We start from the raw sequence: 15,560 nt of genomic DNA, 5'->3' as shown, positions 1-15,560 counted from the left end.
CTGTTGTTTGTTATTAGTTACTTTATCATTCTGGGCTGGATTCAACTAACTGGACTTCCCCTAGCATAACAAGGTTTTCCCTCCTGTCTTGCCTCCTGCACTTGCACCCCAAGTTGGCTCAGTGGGAATGGGAAAACCCCCAGAAACATTCATAGAGGAGAGAGGAGGGGTTGTTCAGTGCTTGTGCTGATAGAACATTTGTAAAAGCACAACACTGAATTCTTCCCTGTTTATATTCTTAGTTGTAGAATAAAAATTGAAAACATAAAACAACACCTATTATGCTAGAGAGGTAAATGTGTATTCGGCTAGCTTGAATGAATTCAGGGCTTCAGGTATTTGGTAGGATGTTGGACTAGATAAGCCTTTGGATCCTATCTTATTGCTTGATCCTTAAAAGAAGAATACTTAATTTAAGCCAGTGTGTGTATCAGACCTTAAAACAATTCCATCACCCCTTAAAGCCTTTGCTCTCTAATGTTCTTTATATTTCTCACTGGGTATATTCCCCCAGATCCAACAACTTCTGAGATATGTCTACTCTTCCTCCGAGATGGCTACCTGCTGGTGGCACAGCCATCCTATGCCACTTCAACTGTGAAATGCGTAGGCTGGGGCCAATACAAACATAATCAAGATAGCTCTGATCTGTGTCATTGCCGAGCTGCCCCCTTTAGTCCCCATTGCCACTTGGAGCTCTGGATTCCATGCCAGAAGCACACCAGGGCAGCATAATTAATAGGGCAGAATGGTGAGTTTGGGCATGCAGTCCAGAGCTCCAGTCAAAGCTTCCCCCTCAGCCTTGTTGGCTACTGTCATGGGCATGCCAGGAATCAGGTGGGCCCAGCATCTCACATGTTGGCAGTGGGTCTAACATGGGTCCTGGTTTTGCTCATCTCTAAAAATTAATGAGCTGTGCTTGTTCCAATGTTTGCTACCAGAGTATATGAAAAGGGTTTTAAATTTTGACTTTAAATATATGACAGGAAAGACCTACTGGCAAGCCCAGGAGCAAATCATTTTACAGCACCCTCTACAGCCCAACCAAATTCTAATCATGGTGTCATGAAAGGTTGGTCTACAGTTTCAGCTGTAAGGAAAAGGAAAATAGATTCCATTCCCAAGAAATAGTGACTCCACACATACTCTCTCTTTTGGATTTTGTATGTAATGTCCTGGCCAAACCTTGAGCACATGGGTTCTATAATTGTGATACCCTAAGTATTGCACTGCACATACTTTATTATGGAGCTTGACTACTCATGAGAAAGTCGGTTGCTAGTTACTTCCTACCATCAGGTGATTAGGAGAATGGCATGGTCCCCAACAATCCCAAACAAGAAGTCAGCCATCCCTGACTTCTACAGGGCATATCAATGAGCTTAATGGTCAACCATGCAAAGTGCAAGTGTGATTTACCCACCACATGGATACTGAAGAATAATTAACCTAAAGAATCTCTTGTACACTTTTTGTGTTAGCCAAGCATATCAAATTTATAGCTAGCTTCCTAATCTCTTTTTATGCAGAGAGCCAGAGTACATTTTAAAGCATTCCTAAAATATCAAAGAAGAACAGAAGTTACGGTAACTAAACAAATGCAGGATAAATAATTATAATCCCTTCTGGACAGACCAAAGCTTGTAGTAATCAAAGCAAAAGGTGTGTAAAGTCCTTTACATTTTGACCAGACCCTTTACATTTTGACCAAACCTTTTACATTTTGACCAGAATGCTATAGGAAGCTCATGTGCAATGGTGCCATGTTATTAAAGTCTAAAAACAATAGCTAGATAATTAAACAAAAAACAAAACAATACTATGTAACTGTATCCAAACATTTCATCTCTGCTTAACAAACACAAAACTTTTATTACTTCCAACTCTACAATTCTATGATTCTATTATTATCCTTTTATGTTTCTAAGAGTACATTCACAAGCAATAAGCACAACTGGGTCTGCCATCTCACCTATGTACTTTGTGATGTGTCACATTCAAACATTTGAAGGTGCTAACTCAAGTTTATCAATATTTCAGCCATGCCATTATAGATCAAAATCAATCACTGTCAAAATTGTCTAAATGGAGATAGGTTACATTTGCTTAACCACATTATATATGCCTAGTTGCATCTCAAAGCAAATATACATGAGGTAAATGCTTCCCTGCTACTATTTTATTTTAATTTTTGTACTCAACTCACTGAGTTATTATTCTAGATACTCTGCTGAAGGTCACTGTGAAGTTTTCTTCCCAATAAAATCAAATTTTGCACCATGGCAATACAGACTCTGTAGGAAGAAACCAAAAGATTTTTTTGAATAGCAAAACATGGACTTGTATAAATTTGCACAACCTTAGCCATGTTTCCTGCAAAGAGCTTACCTTGTGTGTGGAATTTGGAGGTTCGGATTGGGATCAGGATGATGCAGACTGGGGAGGGGCAGGGAAGGTACTGAAATTCTGGAGGTACCTTGGAAAGAGGATCCATAAAGGGGGGAAACATCTCTGGCAGCATATTTGGGGCAAGTGAGAAAACCAGAAAATGATTTGCAAGATCTTAAGTCTGTTTTCCACATCAAATACTTTCAAGGTTTGCAATGAATATGAACAATAGGTGCTTGATCTTCTGGGGCAGTGACAGCCACTGAGTTAGAGGCTGCTGAATCCCGCTGTTCCCTGTAGTTCCTACACACTGGCACAAATCTGTTCTGGAGAGCTGGGGGAAGGCTTTTCAGAATACTGTACAATTTTCAGGGCAATATCCAACTAGTTTTTTCCTTCAACATAAAAATTCCCACTTACACAGCAGAACTCCCTCCTCCCTGCGCATGAGAACCCCACATCCTCCTCAAATTTGATCTAGAGGGTAGGGAAAAACCGCAGAACAGATTTAGGGGCCATGAAGGGGGAAGAGAGGGGGTGAAATTGTTGTGTTTATGGAATTAGTTCGTTTCATACCACCTACAAAATCCTGACAAACTGAAACATTCTATAGCAAAGTAAGAACTTAATAGCTCCATTTATAAAGTGAAAAATTAATGGAAAAGCAAAGTCAATAAAACATACTGTTAATACTCTTTCATTTAAGCTCCTGCAAAGCAAAATTTAGCAGAATTTGAAACAGTTTCCTGCTCAAAGGATAATTATCAAACTGCTTTATACTCCTCTTTTAATTATAGTATTGATGTATTGAATGATGTTTTTATGGTAGTTGGAAAGATTTTATGTTTTGATAGGCAGTACATATATAAATCCCCAAAATAAATAAATAATAAAACTATAAAGAGGATGCAAGTTTTAGTGGTTGAACATGTTCGGGAGCCAGTGGACGTGCTCAGAAGTGTTAGGATGAACTGGAAAATACCTTTAATAAACTAAAAAGAAAGAAGAAAATGCACTTTTAGCATAGCAGTGTTGAAGTACAATATATGATGGATAAAAAATGAAAAAGTGAACAAGAACTCAGGCTGATTAGGAAGAAATAGTAAAGCAGCATGTACATTTGAGCACTGCAATGACCTTGAATACTCATCACAAAATGGAGGCAAATATCTGACAATTTTAGCAAGTGGTCAGAGGGAAATACTATTTGAATAGCTTCCAGAAAAAGAAAATCTGACCATATTTTCTTTCACCTAGTGATGTTCCAGTACCTTATAGTGGATAATATTTTTCTTAAATGAACAGAATTCTGTGCTTATATGATATAAATTCTGGAGTAATCCTACTGAAGCCAATACCGTTACTCTAAGTTTAAAAAATCTGGTTCAGTGTGATTAAAATCAATAGAGCGCATCGTTTGATGATACTACTTCTCAAGAAAAGGCTATAAGCTTCAGGCATGCTATTATTTGATTACACAATTTCATTGACAGGTTGAAAGGCTTAAAAGGCAACTGAGATATGTGGAGGATTTCATTTTCACAGGAAGAGGATTCATTTCCTCATTTGAAAGGACATCACCATGTCATTTCCTCAAAGTTTTTTTTAAAAAAATCTGTCCTTTGTTGTAAGACACTTGACAAGAAAATTCCTTTTCTAATCTCAAAAAAGCAGATTTCTTGCCAGTTATGATTGGAATTTTTTTTCAACAGTGCACAGCATCGTTTTAAAAATATGAATTATAACTCTGATATTGTTCTATGAATGCATTTGTGGGAAGTTTTTATTTTATGCATTTGTTTATTTTTCTCCATCCTCTCTGGGTCAATTTATGTTTCTGTTGTTGAGTCCTCCAAGGGGCATGGCTCTACCGATAGTGTTCCGTACTTGATATCAACACCTTGCCTCCTTCAGCAGGGCAAAATTTAAAGCAAAGCAAATAAATGATTTTGTTTCTGGTAGAATGACTGATGACAGGACAGAAATATACAAACAAGGGAATTCTGCAACCAGCCATACATATGAAGCTTACTGCCTACATAACCTATTTTCACAGGTCCACAACTGTCTATAACATGTATGAAATGTGGCAGTCACTAGATCCTACAAAACATACTTTCAAGAGAAGTCACAACCTACACCTAAACAAAGATAAGAATTACTATTTTTTTACAAAAAAAAGACACTCCATCAGTATTTGGGGCTACCCTGCCACATAGTATGATTACCCTCCAAGGCCTTCTGCTTCTCTTCCAGACATAGCTGTCATATCACCAACTCCAGCGAAATCTCCATCTAGGTCAGCAAACTACTGCTTCCATAAAAACAAGTCTGGACTGGTTTACGGAGTTAGTGCACTACAGTCTAACAACAGAGAACAGTGTAAGAAACATCTTCCCCACTGAGAGGGAATGATGTGCAGTCTAACTCTTGCTATAGTAACATTACAGCCTAGATGTTCCTTGCTTATCTGACTGACTTACACTCCATTCTGGTCACCTAATATCTGATCCTTTGAACTGACTGATATTAAACCTGAAAGAAGCACTGTAGTCATCGCCTTCTTGTTCTTCATTGATACATGACTGGCCCATTAATACCTGCCAGCCAAAAAATACTATCTCCCCAACTACTACATAGCTTCATGGTAGCTGTTCATCTTTCTTACTTCTGCCTACTTATTATCTGGACTAAGTAATTGCTTAGCCTAAATGTGACGAGTTAGTGAGTGTGCAACATTGCAGTGCAATGCATACTGTAGACATGCAGTGTGGTAAATGCTGTCTTTTACCACATTTCAGTAACTACTATGAGTGGTACGTGGTAGAACTCTGCTGCTTTGTGATGGGTGTATAGCACTGCAGCGTAAGAAATACGTTTAGATGCATGTATGTGTTTTTTCTAAAAGAGAAACCTATTGTGTGTTTCTACAAACCTAGCATTTGAAAATGAAATTGATTATTAACAAAAAATAATAATTCTTACCTGATACACTCACATTTGATTGGTCGCACGAAACACCACTGTAACTTCAAAATGTCCCATTCCCTATATTAAAAAAGGAATGAATGAATATTTTACTTGCTATTTATACTTGCTGCTCCAAAATAGTAAGCCTAGAAAGTATACCGGGGGAGGGGATCCACCTTATATCAGAGCAGCACAAGTCTAATCAGGTTTTCAGCGGCTGGAAACCAAGGTTTTATAATCAGTGGGGCATAACTGGAAGTGAAAAAAATCCATAAGTAGAGACCCAAGGAGAGTGGGGGCAAATTAATGTTTAATTGCACATGAGAGCATCCTATTGTCAAGGACAACAAGGGCCAAGTCTGTACAAGTAAAGGTAATTATTTAACTAGTCAAGCCGCTAACTAATGCTTCATACTGCTATGAACACTAATCTCACACACAGACATACAACACAGCTGGAACTAAGAAAACATTATTAGCCAATGAGAAAAATAAAACACATGAGGTGGCTTCATCAGATATTTAGTATTATCCATATTACTGAGTGTAGCTACCAGTAATACGGTTTATCTAAAATATTGTAATTATTTAAAATAAATTATTTAATAATTTTTCAAATATATTTTTCCCATGTTATCTTCTTTTTTTAACAAAAATGCTTGCTTAATTACCAACATATATTCACCATACATTAAAGTAGACGGCTGTAATGGATAGCATCATAGAAGATATTAAGAAAAACAAGTGAAAACAAATATGCTTAACTGGACTAATTGGATGCTCTCTGTGTGTGGTAAGTACATCATAGGACATGATAGTTTACTTAAAAATATGACTGTCATATTGGTCTCATAGATTGGTTTTCACAGATTATGCTGATAACACCGTGAAGTTCTTATTGTAAAGAAGTTTTGGACAACTTTACTTAAAGAATTGCTTTACCCCATACATGCCCACTCAATAAATAAATAAAAAGTGAAGTACGTTTAACACTGCCCTTTCCCATGGTAAATGTTATATATAAAAGCACCCTGCCTATTTAATTACCTCCACAAAGTTATATACTATACTAACAAGGGGCCAGGGAGGCCCGAAAGTGTGGTCCTCTGTTGCATTGGAAGCCTTTCTTTCTTTCTTTCTTTCTTTCTTTCTTTCTTTCTTTCTTTCTTTCTTTCTTTTGTTATACCAGCTCCTGGTTGACAAAACTGAGAGGCTTAAGGATTGGGCCTTTGCGGGGAGGATCCATGGGACGTAGCCTCTGCCACCCCACCTCAAAACAAACTAATCTGTTTCCATCCTTTCAGCTGTCTACCATCAGAATAAGAACCACCAACAGTAGCTTTCTGCCCACTTCAGTGGAGCTGGGACAAAAGCCAGTGGAAAAAACTCTACACACCACCCTAACTCCCTCCCATCAGGGAGTAAGGATTGCAACCTACATCTGTGAGGTATATTTCACATATCTATTTTATATATTCCAGAGAGATGCCAGTATACGCTGTATGGAAAGTATGTTCCCTGTTCAAATCCACTACACTGCATTCTCTATTCAATCTCTATTAAAATCTCTTATACGTTGCTGTAAGGCTGTAGCCTTTTACTTTCCAAAAAAATAATTACATAAGAAAAGGAAAGATTGCCACAAATTATTAAAATCATATAATTCAGCATGGCTGCTCACCACCATCAGTTGTCGCCAATTTTTGTTCACTTTTTATTGTGTTGAATATTAATTCAAATATGGTATTACATACACTAATGAAAGGACAAATGCTTCTTATCTACTCCCTCTGTGCAGGACTGTTAAAGCCATCTTTTGTATCTTGCCTTAGTAATAAAATGCTGATTTATAGTGTTTGCTTTATCTGTTGAAGTAAGATAATAGAGGAGCTATTGCCCAAGTAGATTTTCATTTCATCTGGCGTAAGATACAAATCCCCACCTTCACGTATCTTGAACCTGCTACTCCTAAAACATAGGTATAGGAATAATGCACTCCAGTGAACAAAGAAAAAAAGTATCAAGAAAAACCTGCTTGCTATCAAAGCAAACACTGCTACTGTTATGTGATTCACAAAAATAATTTCTCAGAAACTCAACAGCTCTTAAAATCTAATACAGAAACCAAATACAGACTGTACACTTAGGTCTGTATGCTCTTCTTTGAACATCCCACTGATGCAAGTAAGGCAGGTGGAAACTAGAGAGAGGGCACTTTTGGTTGTGGTACTCCTCTCCCAGAAATACTCACCTGGCACATATTATGCTATCTTTTTTCTGCCAGGTCTTTTATTCTCCCTGGTTGTTGTTGCTTTACCCCCCCCAAAAAAAAAAGACTTTTACTTATTGTCTTTATTTTATCCAGTTCTGCTGCTTTTAAATCACTTACCTGCTTTGCACCACTTGGCAAACACTATCTTTGTGAGGCTGCACAAGCATACAGACTTCTGGAGAAGAGCTTGCAACCACTTTGCCCATCTCTGGTCCTTTTTTGCTCCTCTGCCATACTGAGCTAGGACAAGGTTTGGCTTAGCGGGTTGTACAAACCAATGTTACTTTATTATTGCTTTTTTAAAAAAATAAATAAAAAAAAATGGTTTGTAATGCTGTTTTTAATCCTGTAAACTTCCCACAATCTTAAGATGAAGGGCTTTATAGAACCCTACTGATGATAATATCAATAATAATAATCATGAAATAAAATAGGAGAGGTGGCAATCTCGCTTTTGTTAACCCCATCCCTGAAAACCACATACAGTGGTACCTCGGGTTACATATGCTTCAGGTTACAGACTCCGCTAACCCAGAAATAGTACCTCGGGTTAAGAACTTTGCTTCAGGATGAGAACAGAAATCGTGCTCCAGCAGCACGGCGGCAGCAGGAGGCCCCATTAGCTAAAGTGGTGCTTCAGGTTAAGAAGAAGAAGAAGAAGAGTTTGGATTTGATATCCCGCCTTATCTGAAGGAGTCTCAAAGCGGCTAACATTCTCCTTTCCCTTCCTCCTCCACAACAAACACTCTGTGAGGTGAGTGGGGCTGAGAGACTTCAGAGAAGTGTGACTGGCCCAAGGTCACCCAGCAGCTGCACGTGGGGGAGTGGAGACGGGAGACCTGGTTCCCCAGATTACAAGACTACCGCTCTTAACCACTACACCACACTGGCTCACAGTTTCAGGTTAAGAACGGACCTCCGGAACGAATTAAGTACTTAACCCGAGGTACCACTGTACTCAATTCAAAGGGCAAAGGGGGAATTCCTCAACTGCAGTTGCATCATAGCAGTCTAACTGTAGACACCCTCATCACATACTATGGCCATACTACTTAGTGCAGTTTCATGTACACTCCATGCCTCTCTGCTTCTTGCCTCCTCCACATCTGCACCCACACTCCTCAATCTGACCACTGCATTTTCAGCCTTAAGTACTATGATCCAGAGCATGCATTCATGATCCAATTCCAGCAACTGCAGCAGATTTAAATCCACATTTGGGGGGAATCCACAGATACCTGTTTTCAATAGCAGGTGTCAAATTATCTGTGCTCCTCACCCATGACGTACTCATCTAGGAAGTCCACCCTCCTAATTTGAGAAATATTCTCAGACAGCAGCAGACTTTGGTACACAAAGTCCAGCCTAGAAAGAAACCCAAAAGTTCCCTAGCACCTTATCAATGAACTAATTTATAACAATGATAGTTTTTGTACACAACAACCTTCCTCATCAGATAATGACATAGACAGAGCTGGTGTTGGAGACAAAAAACTGCACAGATATACATGGATTTGGAGTTAGCAGAAGAAACTGCACCACTCCATCACACTAACAAGCTGAAATTAATATATATATTCAAGTCAAAGGCTAAAACAAATTGAACAATACTCATCTCGAAAAAATGGAATGTACTACAGACTTTCTATTTTGTGTGCCTATGTAAGACATTCTCTTTGGGGGAGAAAGTTGAAGAAAACAGCACTCTCTAAAAGAGTATGTAAATCATGTAGATATCTAGTGTGAAAAATTCTCTATACTGCACTGTGTTATTCTCTTCTCAAAGGGAAATAAATCAAAGCTATTATCTTTGTAGTTTTATCGGGAATAAAGAAGGCAGACTGCTGACCTTTTTTATCCTCTGAACTTCAACAAAATTGTTTAACATTTATTTACAAGTCTGTCATATGATAAAGACAATACCTTCAATGAAGCTTCACTCAAAGACCAAGGGTGATATAGCTTATAGTTTAACGCCACAATGCTGCAAGCAGAAAATTAAATGCTGAAAGGTACAAACTTGATAAGAAGTTTTTTAAAGGGCTTTTTTTAGGTGAACTTGGGAACTTATGCTCAAGGAAAAGTGCAGCTATTATGAAAATCAAGTGCTAAGCATAAACTACAGTTGTCTAGTTTAGCTCTCCAGAAGGTGCTTCAATCCTGAAATTAAAAACTGTAGTATAAACTAGTATATTTTTTAAAATTTGGGAAATGACTTTAAAAGCCTACGGGACTAACTTTCAATGTTTGCAATATTTTATTATCAGAACCAAATTAAAAGACCCAAATACATCTGTGTTTTCATTAATAAAGTTACATAGCACTGTAGTTATTTGTTTTTTCCACGAGGTGGCAGTTTTGTACTGTCATGAAAGGCTTGGTGATTTCTTTAATCAAGCCAATAGAAGTTCCTTCATCCTTTCCAAATCCATTTACACTTTATGGCATAAGAGAATGGGAAGTCTGTGTGCTGAATGGTTTGGCATCAAATCTTTAAACAATGGATTTTCAGTAAACCCCTGTCTCCAAACACTCCTATATGTCTCGCTGTTCTCTTAAGTTCCGTTGTGGCCTGTATTCCTCAGCTGATATTATTATTCATTTATTATTTAGCTATTTCAAAACCACACTTTCATAGAAAATATAACAAGGCATTGAACAGCTTCTAAACACAGTACTGCAATAATAACAGTAAAAATGCCAATGACATATCAGTGGAAAATGGTCAGTAAAAAAAATGTATTTCAAAGGCCTGTCTGAACAACACAATTTTAAAAAGAGATCTATAAGATAGCAGAGGTGACACCTGCCAAACCTCTATTGGCAAGGAGTTCCACAGGGCAGGAACTGCCAAACTAAAAGCTTGCCCCCTGGTAAAAGCCAGAGGGCAAAGAGAGGGCACAAAGAACTATCCTGTTTATGACCTTGAATCACATTCTACAACAGAATTAGGAGGGTGCCCATGCACTAGGAGGAGTATACACATTCTCTCACTCATGCACACATACTCCTAGAGCGCACACGCTCACATGCACACACACACATGCAAGCATACAGACCACACATACTACACTGATCCCCATCTCAGTGCAGGCTGAAAGACAAACCAGGTGCCCCAGGCTCCTTCAGGAGGAAAGTGGGACAAGAAAAGGAGGGAGGGAAGGGAGGGGTTGATGGACCACTAACAAAACTTGACAGAAATTATCCTGCCATGGATTCACCATAAACATAAACCTCTCTTCTTTGTAGCTTCTGTGACAAAGCATCTTCTAGACAATTTAACACACCCCTCAGGCAGTGGGGGTTCTGCAATCCTATTTTAGTCTGCTCAGGAATAAATTATCCCACAAATAGTTACATTTATTAACAGAGCCTAAGAAAAAGTGAGCAACCACTGTGTGCACGTCTATCTTATTATTATTTTAAAAATCCCATTCTTAGCACTTCCTGCACTGTGCTCTTCTGTCTTGGCAGTATTGCAAATTTGTGCATGCTACCTGCAAGGGTTCTTCCCCCCCCCCCCCCGCACCCCCTTAAAGTGCTCTTCCTGGGCTTTCTTCTGTGCTGCTCTTGCATGAGGAATGAATTTCCCCTTTTTAAAATGGTTGCAGCTACATCTGGTGTTTTATGGAGCAGAGCTTACTTATGCCTAGCATAAGAAAGCAAAGTTCTGCTGTGCGGGGGGGTGGGCTTATTTTGCAAAGATTCAGCAGGCTTATAAATGTTTGGACTTATTTTCAAGGCTGGTTTAGCATTTGACATCTTGCACCATGTGGTGGAAGCAGGGCCAGATTAAGACCTTTGGAGGTCATAGGCACTTAAAAGATCTTGGTGCCCCCATATTTATCTAATTAAAAAAAAATTGAAATGAAACAAAACCTACAGAAAGATGGAAAGTAATGTTTATTTTTATATGTTGTTGTTGTTGTTGTTGTTGTTGTTGTTGTTTAGTCGTTTAGTCATGTCCGACTCTTCGTGACCCCATGGACCAGAGCACGCCAGGCACTCCTGTCTTCCACTGCCTCCCGCAGTTTGGTCAGACTCATGTTTGTAGCTTCAAGAACACTGTCCAACCATCTCGTCCTCTGTCATCCCCTTCTCCTTGTGCCCTCCATCTTTCCCAACATCAGGGTCTTTTCCAGGGAGTCTTCTCTTCTCATGAGGTGGCCAAAGTACTGGAGCCTCAGCTTCAGGATCTGTCCTTCCAGTGAGCACTCAGGGCTGATTTCCTTCAGAATGGATAGGTTTGATCTTCTTGCAGTCCATGGGACTCTCAAGAGTCTCCTCCAGCACCATAATTCAAAAGCATCAATTCTTCGGCGATCAGCCTTCTTTATGGTCCAGCTCTCACTTCCATACATCACTACTGGGAATACCATGGCTTTAACTATACGGACCTTTGTTGGTAAGGTGATGTCTCTGCTTTTTTTTTTACTTCCGCTTTTGTATACTTCCACTTTAATCATATTTGGGGGGGGGAATCTACTTTTTCTCATTGCAAAGTCTTTGATCGGATCCTTAGAACAAATCTTACATAAGGCATATGCCTCCATACTTAGTAGAGATAATAAGGCACCCAGCCTACCTCGTTGCATAGTTGTTCTGTTGGGATTTTTAATATACTTCAACTGAGAGAATGAATGTTCAGCTGAGCAATTTGTGACCATTAATGCTCAAAATCTGGCAATGAATCTGTGGTGCCCCCTTCCCTTATACCCTAACCAAGTGCTTATTTTGCTTAATGGTTAATCCAGCCCTGGGTGGAAGTATTAAGTGATTTCCTTAATTCTGTCATTTGTTTTTTCCACCAGATGGCACCTTAGTACGATACAGTATCTGCTTTGTATAGTCACATTCAATTGGCATTTGTTTCTCAATACACTGTTTTGCATTTTAGTGGAGAAACATTAATGTGGTTTACACTTCAGAGTCACCTAAGTGTTCCATTCAAACATTATGTGAAAGAAAATGTTTCTTATCTATAGCTATCCTCAGCTCAATATGCATATATATTAAGTCTACAGAGGTTATGTGCAATTTGATCTCTCTAAATCATCAGGAAATTACCTCCTTCATCATGGATGTTGGGAGGTACACATTGCAAAATAAGTATGCAGGATAACTGCACAACAAAATTGCACTAGCCCTTCTCGTTCTACTTTTGAATACATTTAAATTAAGTGATGCAGCTCTTCCCTTTCAGTTAATTTCCAGAGAGGGGATAATGGCAGTACATTATTTGAATCTCAGTTGTATCCATTAACCAAAATAACAGTTCTCCTTTTTTGGTAAAATGTATCTAAGCTCAAACCTACTGCATCCCATGACTCCCATTTGTGACACAGCTGACAAAAAAGAGATTGACAGCAATGATTTGCCAATTTTTTAAAAAAAAAAATTCACTTGTATGGGCTGGCACCAATATAGATGGGTCCCTGCTGAATGGAAGCCCTTTCTACCAATTTCAGAACTATTTTGCATACTACTGCCCTGCCAAACTCTGCTGCAATATCCTACCAGCATCTTAGTTATCAATCCATACTACCTTGTTGCATTATCTCATACCCCAAGTGCGATATCCTGGTTGTTATATTGCACAAAATTTTTGTGAACTGATTCTACTTTGTTGACACAGAAGCTCGAAAGATCCGGACATAAATAACGCCATCACCATACAATCTGACCACAACAAAGCATGTACTGTATTCAGATAAAGGTGTAAAAGATCCTAAATAAGAGATTGCCCTTAAGATAAAGGGTAGAAATATTAACAGTGAAATTGAGTCATTGTGATCATCTCCACATTCATATTAACAAACTGCAGATAAAATCTTGTCCAGAAAGCCCCATTGTTAAATGGAAACCACAAAAGTTCACATAACAAAGAAGTTTGCTGTGCTCATGTTTACTGCAGGCCTTGGCTAGTTGCTAGGAGCACTGCTTTCATTGGGATTTTTGCATTCTTGTCTAGTTCACTTCCTCAAGTGCTTGAACATTCCCATAATAAAATTGCTCTTAGACTGCCCTGTTCAACACACTACAGAGAACCCAATTCTGTCCAAGTCAGTGTAATGTATCCCTGTTTACATCATACTGTAAATGTAACATTTTTGGGGAAAGTTAAAAGGCTCTTATATCATATCTATGGTCTGGATATGCAGTCTGTACAACATAAAGATATGATTGTACAGGTGTGCAATTCCCCATTGGATACACTCCAACATTTCTCCAATGAAAATAGGAATATTCTAACATACGTAAGCTAGACTCCTACAGGCTTTCTCATAGTGGGAACGAGGGGGGAACCTTTTTTTTTTTTTTTGTAGCCTCCCCACCACATTAATAAATATTGACATAAGTAACTAAGGGAGCATATAATAGAAATCTACAAAATCATGCACAGTGTAGAGAAGGTGGGCTGGGGAGAAATATAGCACTTTTCTCTCTTTTCCATACCAGAACTCCATCCAATGAAATTGAATTACAGAGGATTCTGTATTACAGTATTACAGGTAGATTCTGTTTTACAGGTAGATCCAATAGGACTGTTCTTGTGTTAACGGTGAAGGGTTGCAGCTGCAACAGTATAGAGAATGTCAGCTAAGAAGGAGGTTCCTAGCTAGAAAATATGATAAAGTTATGCACAGGGAGGACTAAGTGTCAAGGAATACAATTAGCAGGTTTTTTCTAGGAGCAGCTCATGAACCTAAGTAGTGCCAATTCAGTGGGGTAGCATTTCTGTTAATGTTGCAAATGGACAAAATTGTGCTACACTAAACTTATTGGTTTCACAGGGTAAAGAAAACCAACTCCTATCCCATTTTGTAATTTTTTCTGGATAAGACGGCTGGCTTCTTCTCTCTCCTCCCTTACAAACAAAAAACAAAAAAAAACTACTCCCACCATTCCTTCCTAATGTGTTTTAGCAAATTAATGATTTGTGAATCCTTGATTCAAAGCATCTATTTTACAGGCAGCCGTGAACATTCTTGAGGAGAGTGAATATGACTATCTATTGAAAATTAGATAACGTAATTAGTTGCTCATTTAGAAGCAGAGAGAAAATGAGTAATCATCTTAGTCTATTGCCCTTGTGTCTTATGGCCCAGTAGCCATAAGATAGCTTTTATTTCAACAACACAGAAGGGAGTTTAAGAATTAGATTCATATAATTGAATACATTCTTAGAATAAGGGTGATCTAATCAAATTTAACAAAGTAGCTGAAAATTCTGTCAGAAATCATGTAATGTAGGAAACAAGGGTCAAGACTGTGCCTATGATGGGCAGTAAGCTTTGTTAGCACTTCTGGAGACGTATCACAGTGTGCTGTTTTATAACAAGTAGCTATATGTTTTTCAGAAGTTATAGTTTGGTCTACAATAATAAAAACTTGTAAATACCACCAACACAGAGAACTTCCATGTTGCAAATGTGTTCATTTCCATTAAATGATTAGAAGAATCAGTGGTGCGGCTGCCCACTAGACCTGGTGAGGATGCTAGGAGTTCATGAGGTGCAGCCAAGTTGTTTTGGTTTTCTCATCATCATCTTCCTCCCTTGCTATTGTGGACACTTAAGAACTTCAATTTTACAAATAGCTTTTTATTTTAAATTTAATTTTGCCAAAATGTTTTTTTACCATCACAACTCTGTAAAGTAGACCATTATGCAACTTGAGCAAAACAACAAAAAGAACAATGCTACTACCTTAATGGCTAACAAATTTATTATGGCCTAAAGTTTAAGGGGCTAAAATCCACAGGATCATTTTTTGTAATCCATGCACACTTAAGGAATAATGCATTTTGCTAGCCTCTAAAGTGCTACTTTAGAGCACTTTAGAAACTACACTGCAGTTTCATTTCTGCTGTAAGCCATTGCTAGTTGTATGACATTTCTGAACAAATCAGATAAAAACAGCAAGATGG

The 15,560-nt window shown here is 38.4% G+C and overlaps 1 protein-coding gene across 13 annotated transcripts in view; it reads right to left on the bottom strand.

Moving 5' to 3' along the window:
* The window catches only part of STK33 (serine/threonine kinase 33), a 55,879-nt gene that overhangs the window by 35,670 nt on the left and 4,649 nt on the right, over positions 1-15,560 (bottom strand). For 5 of the 13 annotated variants that reach the window (XM_081918369.1, XM_081918377.1, XM_081918378.1 and 2 more), the window contains exons 1-2: positions 5,374-5,442; positions 2,207-2,294 (exon numbers count right to left, since the gene is read on the bottom strand). The exons of 1 other annotated variant lie outside the window; for it this stretch is intronic. The gene's annotated coding sequence lies outside the window, so the exon portion shown is untranslated. Of the gene's footprint in view, positions 1-2,206; positions 2,295-2,388; positions 2,477-5,373; positions 5,443-15,560 lie in introns of those variants that run through there. 7 more of the 13 variants (XM_081918374.1, XM_081918371.1, XM_081918376.1 and 4 more) reach the window with 4 other exon arrangements.

This window comes from Podarcis melisellensis (assembly GCF_964234715.1).
Source record: "Podarcis melisellensis genome assembly, chromosome: 1".
NCBI classification, from domain to species: Eukaryota; Metazoa; Chordata; class Lepidosauria; order Squamata; family Lacertidae; genus Podarcis; species Podarcis melisellensis.
This window is presented reverse-complemented; position numbering and strand designations above follow the sequence as displayed.